Below are 12,221 nucleotides of genomic sequence, written 5' to 3'. Positions count from 1 at the left end.
AAAAATTATGACTTAGGGTACATCACTCAACGATCATGCGGCATACCTGATGACTAGTGATTACCACTTCCCATAAGTACCTGCATCCCATTAGAAAAATTGTAGTTAAGCTGCTAGCCTTTTAAAAAGGAATATACTCTCATTAATAATTACTTAACTGATTTTTTTTATTCTTACACCTACAGAAAGCTTTTTTCAAAAAACCGAGAGAATCTGGGCATTCATTGTATATTTCGTGCGACTCACGTGCGAGTGACGTATCACTAGTTGCACGAAATATAGGTAAAATGATACCCATGATACTCACACCTCATTCGTTGCCATTTCTAAGGACAAGGTGATATGCCTTCTAATGTAGTAATATCATAATTATTATTGCCTTGCCTTTTCCCATTTATTTACGGTCAGCACAGTATGTCTTCCACTTCCACAAGTTCCTATAATAATATATTTATTAATAATATTTTTTATAGTATAAGCAATTATTTTAAACAAACAGCAATACATAATAGAGTAAGAAACTTACAATAAGCAGAGCAATCTACAGTAAAGTATAGAAAAATTTAAATGTTCAATAGAACGCCATCTATACAAGCCACTTTGTACTAGAAAAGACTTAGAAGCATATAACTTGACTAGATTTTGTAGATAATCTCCATATAAGTTATTTATTTTCCTTGCCAAAAACATTAAATCCTGATATTTCGTAGATTTACAGGACTTTTTTTGTGATACTAAGAATGGCAAACAACTATGGCTGATGACTCACCTTATGAAAAGTGTCAATATCGTCTATAGACATGAACAATATCATGAACATTACAGAATGCACTATTGCCAAGTTATTACGAAAATTACAGATTAGATAAGAATTTATAATAAAATTGTTAAATAGGTGCTTCTATAGACACTAACTAAGAAGAGGACAAAGCAATAAACTAAGTTATGACAATTCTGTGTTACTGTGGCACACTCACGAAATGAAAAATTATGTTACCTCTTTTATGTAGGAGTATTGTTCTTTTTGTATATATATGTATTATTTTATTTCTTTTTCTAAGTGTGTACCAATATCTATTGTTATTTGTGTGCTGTAATGCAAATAAATTATACACATATCTATTTAAAACAACTGACTTGATTTTATATTAATCTCACAACTTTTTCTAGTAGAAGAACTTTATTGCAAGATTTATCATTTTTTTTATTTTATATTTTTAATTAGATCTCATTTCTTTTTGTAGGTAGTTCTCTTTTTTTCTCAGGTAATATATTTTGTCTATCTGCTACATTGCAAATCATCACGATTTCGGGATTTTTAATTTCTTTTCCTCTTTTAAAGTCTAAATACTAACTAGAATTCAAAATTTTATGTTTGTGAAACTTTTTTTTATACAACTTAGAATGGCAAACAAGCTGACGGCCCACCTGATGGAAAGCGGTAACCGTCGCCTATAGACATGAGCAGTACCATGGACATAACAGAGTATACTGTTTCGCCCATGATACCCTCCATGCGTTGCTATTCCTGAGGACTCAGGTGTTATTCCTCTGTACCCAGTAAATTCACGCCATATCCCATCCTTCAAACCGAAACACAGTCATGCAAACACAACTGCTTCACGGTTGAAACACGAATGCGACAGAGGTATCCAAGCAATTGCTAGAAGTACCTTAAAATTTCAATAATCGGTAATTGTGTCAATGGCAAAATTAAAGAAGTTTGACTAGCAATCATTCATAAACTGTAAGGTATAACTATTAGGTATACTGAAAATATAGCCAGTTATAATGTATTTACGTGATAACTAAAAATACAAGTAGTTTTTTCGTGAAACCAGACACAAAGAAAACCTAATGTTTAAATATTTAAATTAATAAATAGCGTATTTTTATAGTTCTCTTTTTATTTTAAAGTAGATTATATTATTGTCTTATTTCAATTAACTTCAGAAAAAAGGAGGTTCACAATTCGGTTGCATTTTTATTTTATTTTAAACAAAATCAGTTACGTAATTTAGTGTTATTTTGATGTTAAACATCAAAAAACTGGTTTTAGCACGAGTCTATTGTTTTTGTAGGACACAATCTTTAATTATTTATATTTTCAATCACGCACAATCGTTCTTTGGAATCAACTTCCAGCAGCGGTATTTCCAAACCGATACGACATCATAACATAACATTCAAGAAAAGAGCATATTCCTTTTTAAAAAGTCGGCAGCGCACTTACAATGTCGTTAGTGTTGTGGGTGATCATGGGCTGCGGTAATCACTTATCATCAGGTGAGCAGCAAGCTCGTTTGCTCCCAGTATTGTAAAAAATATTGTTCCGCCAACAAACTTGATACATAGTTGACTTATAGAGAACGCCTTTAGGTTTTATATTCTCTATGTATTTCTTTGTATGTACATGAAAATCAAATAAATAAATTAGCAAAACAAACATATTACGCTAGTAAAACATGGAAAAAAGAATACACACAAAGCGTTATAATCATATAATATTTTCTTTCTTTTTCTTTAATTATATCGTAGTATAAGTCTAAAATATAATTATTAAATATAATAGGTCATGTAATTGTGTCCCACAAAAGAAAACTTGCTTCAATTTTGACAAGTCCAATTATTTTGATTTTAAAACTAAGCTACTAAACATATTTTGATAAAATTTCTATAGGATCAATGTGTAAGTATATCCTTTCAGATAAAAGATTTTTTTTTTAAATCGGCCGAAAACTGACCGACTTATGCGGTTACAAATATAACAGAAACAACCGAATTAAGAACCTTTTTTTTAAGTAGATTGATAAATACATTTGTGATGCCTCTGATGTCGTGTGTTCTTGCACTGCAATATTCACTTGCCATCCGGTTAACCGTATGCTCATAAAGTCCTGTCACATAAAAAAAGAACTAAGATTTTTACAAGCGTAAAACTTAGTACAAAAGTAGTTTGTATGGGTACCTCTGCTTTATTTACATATCTGTCGTTAAGCAGTTGCGATTGCATAACTTTGTTCGGGTTAACGAGTGAGATATAATGCTGACATTACAGGGTACAGAGAAATAACATCTAGTTTTTAAAAAATAGAATAGTATAGAATATAATAGAACAGAATTGTATAGAACAGAATAGAACAAAACAAAACAGAATAGAACAGAGTACGACAGAATATAAAAGAAATTATCGCTGTGTACATGACAATTCATGAATGATATCATGGGCGTCACATCATCATCATTTCAGTTATTACCCGTCCACTGTTGGACATAAGCTTCCCCCATAGACCGCCATAAAGAACGATCCTAAGCCACCTGTATCCACCGACTCCCTGCAATGCATTTCAAGTCGTCACTCCGTCTAGTGGGGGGTCGTCCTACACTAATTTTGTCCGTACGGGGTCACCACTCAAGAACCTTTCTTCCTCATCGGTTGTCGGTTCGTGCTGTGTGACCAGCCTATTGCCATTTCAGCTTGCTTATCCTTCGGGCTATATCGGTTACTTTGGATCTATTGCTTGTTTGATTGCTATGTAAAAAAACTGGATAATGTCTAAAAGACCACAGTGAAATTTTGTGTGAGCTATATCTGCTCTATTACGAATGTAAATGGTCTTTTAAAACACCAACTGCGTGGTTGGAAATGTTACTTCCTCGTTATCCAAGTATGTTCATTAGGAAGTTTGCATTCACGCAATCATGTAAAGTGCAAATATAGAAATTAATTATTGTTAAATTAAAATTAACGTATTGCTAATACGTTAGTTTATTAATTCGCCCTATATATATATATATATATATATATATATATATATATATATATATATATATATATATATATATATATATATATATATATATATATATATATAGAAAATGAAGAAATAAATATCCGTTACGCCCGTCTCCCGTTGGTGTCCCGTTGTCCCCTTTTCTCCTCTTTTCGCTTCCTCCACATTTTTCAATCTATTTAATACACTTTCGCCGGCTACGGCTACACTTAAATTGGCTCTTCTTCAGCCTTTCTACCATGTGATTGATATACGTCAGTCGAGGACGGCCCCTATCAATATCTCTATTTATTCTTGCTCGATAGAATCTCTTCCGTAATTCTTCTTTTGTTCATCCTCTTCAAATTGTCAAATTAATTTGACTATTTGAAGAGGATAAACATTTCTTTTTATATGTTTACCGCTACATCATCTTTTAGTCCACATACATACATTTATTTTCTCTAGAAAAATATACCAAATTTTTCTTTTTTCTCTTTCACACAAACCTTAATTTATTTATTTATTTAACTCTTTATTGCACCATAAACAAAAATATACAATGACAAACGAATAATTCAAGTGAAATACAGTAACATAAATACAAATTGAAATGTACACATAAAAGTATAAAAGGCGGTTTTATTGGTAAGGCAATTTCTTACAGATAACCTTTGGTTAAAGGAGAACAGATTTTACTTTAGAGATCAGACTTTTACCTGGTAATTACAAGCACAACAAAAAATAATTAGCCAGATAGGTGCAACTGCTATCAAATAATGCGTTTACTTACATTTGCCAATTGATTTTTATTTATACAGATTACAAAGAACGGTGTTATCATCATGATATTAGTCGCTAATCGCTCACTGCTGAACATAGACTTCCCTCTATTTTTTTCTAGTAATTGCTATGCAAGAACCGTAATAATAATATAATTAAGTTATATTGGCAACCGATATTCTTGTAGACATTTTTAAATAACAGCCAAAATAGAGGTACTCAATTAATTAGTCAAAATTTATTTTTATAAATATTTTACGCAATTTCATTGCAAATTTTTACAATTCGTTTTGCAAACGATAAGATTTGCTATTATGTATTAAGGATTGGAAGTTTGGTACCGGCTTAGGATAGACCACCTCTTTCTTTCCCGTAGATGTCGTAAGAGGTGACTAAAAGAAAGCGAGAGATGGGCAGCACCATTCCTCTCAAAACATCTCTAAGACTGAGGTTATTAATCCTCCTGCCAAGCGTAGCAACTACTAGCAAAATCTCCCAAAGGGGCAGCTACATTCAGCAGTAGACATGTCTGGTACTGTGTGGGCTATATGCTTCTTTGATTAAATTATTTCTTTCTTTGGTATGATGATTAAGGAAGAAGTTCTAAATGCTAACATGAATATATTAATATATAATTTAGTTATATTATTACTACGTAGTATTTGTTATAAAATTTTAAGTGATTTAATTTTGTGGAAAATAGTAAATATAAAATTTTTTTCTACCTCCCATTTAACAAAGAGAAGAAGTGGTAAAAATGAGTAGTAAAAGCATAGTTGGTCGAAGTTCAAAACTCTAGAGTACTACTCTACTATGCGACTGGTATCACCGAGCATAGCTTTCTGCGTCATTTACAGAGATGAACCGTAGCGGCATTCTTTTATACAACTTAGAATGGCAAACAAGCTGACGGCCCACCTGATGGAAAGTGGTAACCGTCGCCTATAGACATGAGCAGTACCATGGACATAACAGAGTATACTGTCTCGCCCATGATACCCCCGATGCGTTGCCATTCCTGAGGACTCAGGTGTTATTCCTCTGTACCCAGTAAATTCACGCCATATCCCACCCTTCAAACCGAAACACAACCATGCAAACACAGCTGCTTCACGGTTGAAACACGAATGGAACAGAGGTGCCCAAGCAACAGATGTCCTTCCAAAATGGTTTTCTTTTTTTATTTTATGGATGAAGATGGAATGGTGTACCCGTCTATGCTAATGTACAATGGCAACAGTGAGGGATGCAACTATGAAGAAGAATAAAATCAGGCCAGCTGACTCATCGAGGCGAATTTACTAGAATTAAACACTATGGTTTCCAAGGTGACCACAGGGACATTGACCTGATAGGGTATATTACTAGCAATGAGGACTAACCATCTCATTGCTAATAATCTTTTCCTCTCTTTTCCAAATGTTCCAAATGTCCAAATGTTAAGAACGTTTTACAACAGAACGTTAATGGAACAACTTTGGTAGATGCCACTCCTAATATGACTACATCAATATCCAGATCTGGATACATTTGTAAAGGACATTTATTATTATTAAAATACAATAAACATGACATAAACAATAAGAATATCCGCAAAAGAACCAAAATAACCGACATAACCCGAAGGGTAAGCAAGCTGAAATAGCAATGGGCTGGTCACATAGCTCGAAGAACCGACAACCGATGAGGAAGAAAGGTTCTTGAGTGGTGACCACGTATAGGAAAATGCAGTGTAGGACGATCCCCCACTAGATGGAGTGACGACCTGAAATGCGTTGCAAGGAGTCAGTGGATGCAGGTGGCTCAGGACTGTTCTTTAAGGCAGTCTATGGGGGAGGCTTATGTCCAGCAGTGGACGGATAATGGCTGAAATAATGATGATGATGATGACAAAAGATATGAGATCATGACTGGGATTTTATGTATATTTCTGGATTTCCAACTTGCAAGAATTCTCTAACCAAACTGTAACTGAATGTTTATTGACTGTAATTCAGATTTCACCGTTACTAACTTAGTAGACTTTATCATGCAATATTGCATATGATTTTATATACTCTCATTACGTTCTATGAGTAAATTGTAATTAGAATGTGAACCTATCCGTGAAAATCTAAATTATCTTATAATCAAGTGTTTGTTATAATTTAACATTGTGTTTAAAAAAAAATACCGATTTCAATTAAGACAAATCCAGTTATTTCTATTTAAAAACTAAAGAAATTAGAAGTTGAAATTTAGAAGAGTTGTATACATTATTTACATATTGTTGATTTAATTTTAATGCAAAAGAAATATAATAATAAATCCACTTTCTTTTCCAGAAAGTCCAACAGAGATAATTTCAAAATATTTGAAATGGGACATCATATAAATGGTTTTATTTGCAGTATCCTAAATTAGTCCAAATTTCAAATCAACGAACCGAGATGCATACCACTATAAGAATTATTAATACCTCTATCTCCTACCAATAAAAGTTCTTTTATATACCAAATTTCCATATGGCTACTTGCTTTAGTAGAAAAGGTAGTAAGAGGGGTGGAACATGTATCCTGATAAAAAATGGACATCAGTGGAAATCACTGCCTAAAATAACTGAACTTTCCATATCAGAAGTATTTGAATGTTGTGCAGTTGAGTTAGTTGCTCATGATACTGTTATTGTATGTATATATAGAGTTCCAAAAGCAAATAATTTAGATATATTTTTTCAAAAACTAAATAATATATTGGAAGTAATTTGTAAAAAAAGTCGTAAAAACATAATTATTGCAGGTGACTTTAACATTGATGTATTGAAAAAGAACGATCTCACCTTAGAATTTGAATGTCTACTTTCAACTTATAATCTCAAATTAGAAATTCGCCAACCCACGAGATTAAAAAGTCAAACATGTATTGATAATTTTGCTCACAATTTAGGAAATAAGTGTAGATCAGAAATTATAGATTTTGCACTATCTGATCATACATCTCAGTTATTAAAATGTCGAATAAAAAGAACATTTACGAGTATCAAATATTGGCGCATTAAACGACGTGACTTTAGCAAGGATAACATGACAAAATTTATAGATTGCTTAAAATCCTACAATTTTTCTGACATTTATGATACTAATGACGCAAATGAAGCCTTTAATATTTTTTTTGACCATTTTAAACTTTTTTATGACTTATGCTTTCCAAATAAACTTATTACTAAGAAACCGTTTAAAAAGCCAAAGTGGATATCGCGTGGAATTAAAGCTTGCTGTAGAAAGTTTTGTCTGCGCGTTCACCGCAAAAAAGACACCGTTCGTCATATCACCTCACTTTCAGGGCACTTCCCTTGATAATAAGTCGAGTCTGGGGATTCTTGGCGTCGATATATCTAGCGACGTCCAGTTTTGCGGTCATCTGGAGGAAAAAGCTAAGATAGCTTCCAAAAAGTTGGGGGTGCTCAATAGGGTGAGACGGTATTTCACGCCAGAAAACCACCTGAAACTGTATAAAGCTCAAGTGAGGCCACACATGGAATACTGTTCTCACCTGTGGGCAGGAGCGCCACAGTACCAACTCCTTCCGTTAGACCGCATTCAAAGTCGGGCAGCTCGAATTGTTGACGATCGGCGTCTTACTGTCCGGCTCGACCCACTGAAACTGCGTAGAGATGTTGCATCTCTGTGCATCTTCTACCGAATTTATCATGGGGAGTGCTCTGAAGAATTGTTCGGATTGATACCTGCTGCAGATTTTCACCATCGTACAACCCGCCATAAACTAAAATTTCATCCCAACCATCTGGACGAGTGGCGGTCCTCCACCGTGCGTTTTTCAAGGCACTTTCTTCCACGCACAACCACTCTTTGGAATCAACTTCCAGCAGCAGTATTTCCGAACCGATACGACAACATAACCTTCAAGAAAAGAGCATATTCCTTTTTAAAAGGCCGGCAGCACACCTGCAATGCCGTAGGTGTTGTGGGTGACCATGGGCGGCGGTAGTCACTTACCATCAGGTGAGCCGCATGCTCGTTTGCCCCCTGTGTTGTAAAAAAAAAAAAAAAAAAAAAAAAGAAAGAAAAGGAAACTTCTATGGGATTATAGATTTAATCCAAACGATACAAGCAAAGACGCCTTACAAAAATATTCTAGAAAACTTAAAAAAATTATTAACCTAACTCAACGTTCACAAAATAGTCATAAGATAAATATGTCATCGAATAAAACTAAAGCGACTTGGCAAATAATAAATAAAAACAAACAAAGTATAGCTAGGAGTTCCATGCATTTAGTAAAAAAAGAAGGCAAAATTATCTGTGACCCACAGGCCATATGTATATATATTCTTTATTGCACAAAAACATACAGTAACAACAATAAGTTAATAACAATGTTAGCAAAGGCGAACTTATCTCTAAAAGAGATTTCTTCCAGTCAACCTAACGCAGTGGCATAGGAAGTAGTGAGTGGGCAGTAGTAGTGCAAGACAGAAATTTAAATAAATATTTACATAAATTATAAATAATTATATATATACACACATGCATTCACATATATACATACATACACATACACATATATATACATATACACATACACATACATATACACACATACATACACACGTTAAATACAACATATAAATATCAGATACAAGAGAACACAATGATGACAGTCTTCTAATCATTTTTATATTTAAATTAAATTGGAAAGATAAAATGATTTTAATCTTTTTTTGAAGGAACTGCTAGACGGGCTATTCTGAATATTCACGGGAAGTTTATTCCACAACTGTACAGCACGATATGCAAATGAGTTACCCATAAAATGGGTTTTACAGCTGGGAAGCTTCAGTACCTTGGACTGGTTCAGACAAAGACGTCTAGGTCTGGAAGGAGGAGGTAATAATTGGAACCGGGAACGAAGGTAGGAAGGAGAATTGGGATTATTAAGGATATTATATAGGACCGCTAGGACATGTGCCTCATGACGATGTCTAATTGTATGTAATGCTTTTAATAACTTTATTATCGACAAAGTTACACCTATACTGAACTCAGGAAATAAGGTTACGAGTACTATAAAAACAAGTAAAAATTCAATATTTATGGCGCCTAGTTTACCCCATGATATATTAAAAATTATAACACACTTAAAAAACACTAGCAGTGTTGGCATTGACGAAATATCTACAAAAGTTGTAAAAGCTGCTTCAACATACATAGCCTCACATCTTAGCTATATTATCAATCTCAGTATAAGTTCAGGTACTTTTCCTAAAATTTTAAAAACTACAATTGTAAGACCAATATTTAAAAAAGGGGATAAATATTCAATGGAATGTTATAGACCAATTGCATTGCCTACAACATTTTCAAAATTTTTTGAAAAATACATATATTTACAAATATACGAGTACTTTGAAAAACAAAATCTATTCACATCAGATCAGAAAGGATTTAGACGCAACAAAGACATTAACTTAGCAATTTATGATTTCTTGTACACTGTTTTGACAAATATGGATAAAAGTACACCGGTTTGCTCCATTTACTGTGATATGACTCAAGCTTTTGATTACGTAGACCATAATATTTTACTTCAAAAATTATATGTATATGGAATCAGGGGTAATGTTTTAAATTTACTAAAGTCTTACCTTACTGACAGGAAACAATGTACTCAAATAAATAAAATAAATAATAGAACCAAACTTGAAGAAAATTATATTTCTGACCAGAGAACTGTCTTGTATGGTGTTCCCCAGGGTAGTGTTATGGGTCCATTGTTGTTTATTATATATATAAATGATCTACCCAAAATAACAAAGCAACCTATGTCACTTTTTGCTGATGACAGTACAGTAACAATAGAATGCCAAAGTATTGATGAGTATGAAAATGATGTAAACCAAGCTTTGAAGAATATAGTTAAATGGTTGAATAATAATAATCTAAAAATAAATATTAATAAAACACATATAATGCATTTCAGTCAAAGGACTTCTTTAAATACTATTGGTGCTTGTTACCTTAATAGTGATATTAAAATTGTAGAGAATACAAAATTCCTAGGTATTATAATAGACAATAAATTAAACTGGAAAGATCATATAGATGAATTATCCAAGAAATTGAGTTCTTCGGCTTATGCTTTAAATAAATTGTCTCCTACAGTAAATGAATCAGCGCTCATTACAGCGTATCATGGTATTACTGCTTCAAATTTACGGTATGGCATAATATTTTGGGGAAATTCAACGAAGAAAGAATTTGTATTTAAAGCTCAAAAAAGGTGCATAAGAGCCATGTTTAATCTTAAAAATACTGATAGTTGTATGCCGTATTTCAAACAATATAATATATTGACAGTACCTTCATTGTACATATTTGAAGTGTGTGTATTTGTTAAATAAGAATTTATTTCCACGACTTTCAGAAATTGTTAAACGCAATCGACGTGATAATGATAAGTTATATCTAAAAAAATCTAGTACAAAACTTATGCACGATAGTATATTATGTATAAAACTTAAATAATAATATTAAATTAAATTAAATATACATACGACTGGAAGTCCCTCTTAAAAGATCACCAAAGGCTATCTGCGGTTGCTAACCTGCCTGCTACGGATGACAAATAATTGCAGGGTGGGGGGCCACCCTTTCTGGCCTATGTTTTTTTTTATACCACTGAGGTGGCAAACAAGCATACGGCCCACCTGATGGTAAGTGGTTCATTAGTAGACAGTTAACGGCTGCTATGATTATGAAGATAACGTAAAATCCAGTGTATTTTTTATCCTGATACGTCATCTAGAACTAGGCCTTTTCGGCGCTTATCTACTTCTAAAATCCATGCATACAAAATTGCTGGCATGAGCCAATTCTTTCTAAAGTAATTACCAATACTATACTTTTATTTCGAACTAGTGACTAGCCCGGGTTGACGCGGGTGCAATAAATATTGCAAAAATACAAACAAATTGTATTGTAAAATCTTTATTGTACATAACTCAGATTAAACACTGGTAAATGATTTAATAATTACAATTGTTTGTGTAACTTTTCAACACTGTTAAGTAAGGCTGGTATTTTGAAATGTATAAAAGTATCGACTTACATTAAAATTTTGCCGACTTCAATTACCTTTATTCAGATTAAATATTGAAAGTTTATATTTATTAAAATAAAAAGTAATCTATAGCACTCAATAATAATATACCCTTTCTAACAATAAACTAATTTTCAAAATCGGATTAGTAATACCAGAAATTATCCAAAAGATCCAAACTCACAACCTTTACCTCTTTACAATATTAGTACAAGTATATTTAAAAAGTTTCAAGATAATATTTCTACATTTTCTAAAAGAAATTAAAGTTAAAAACAAAGATTATCACCACCGTGAAGGTGCAACCACAGATAATATAATGCTGGTGCAACAAAGTAGCCTATGATTTCAATCACTGTGCCTAATTTAATCACTTAATTGATATAATGTTGAGAGTTAAGATAACTAGATGTACAAAAGTCTGTACAAAAGTCGCCTCTATTGTATTCCTATTACAGCTATATTTTGGTGTGAACGGTGCACTCTGTCATCGATGGTATTGTTCTTGTGTATAAGTGATATTTATTACTTTCCATGGGCCGTCAGCTTGTTTACTATTCTAAGTAA

The sequence above is a fragment of the Galleria mellonella genome, unplaced genomic scaffold (assembly GCF_026898425.1).
Source record: "Galleria mellonella isolate WM207_F2 unplaced genomic scaffold, CSIRO_AGI_GalMel_v1 utg35, whole genome shotgun sequence".
Lineage (NCBI taxonomy): Eukaryota > Metazoa > Arthropoda > Insecta > Lepidoptera > Pyralidae > Galleria > Galleria mellonella.
Note: the sequence above shows the minus strand (reverse complement) of the source record.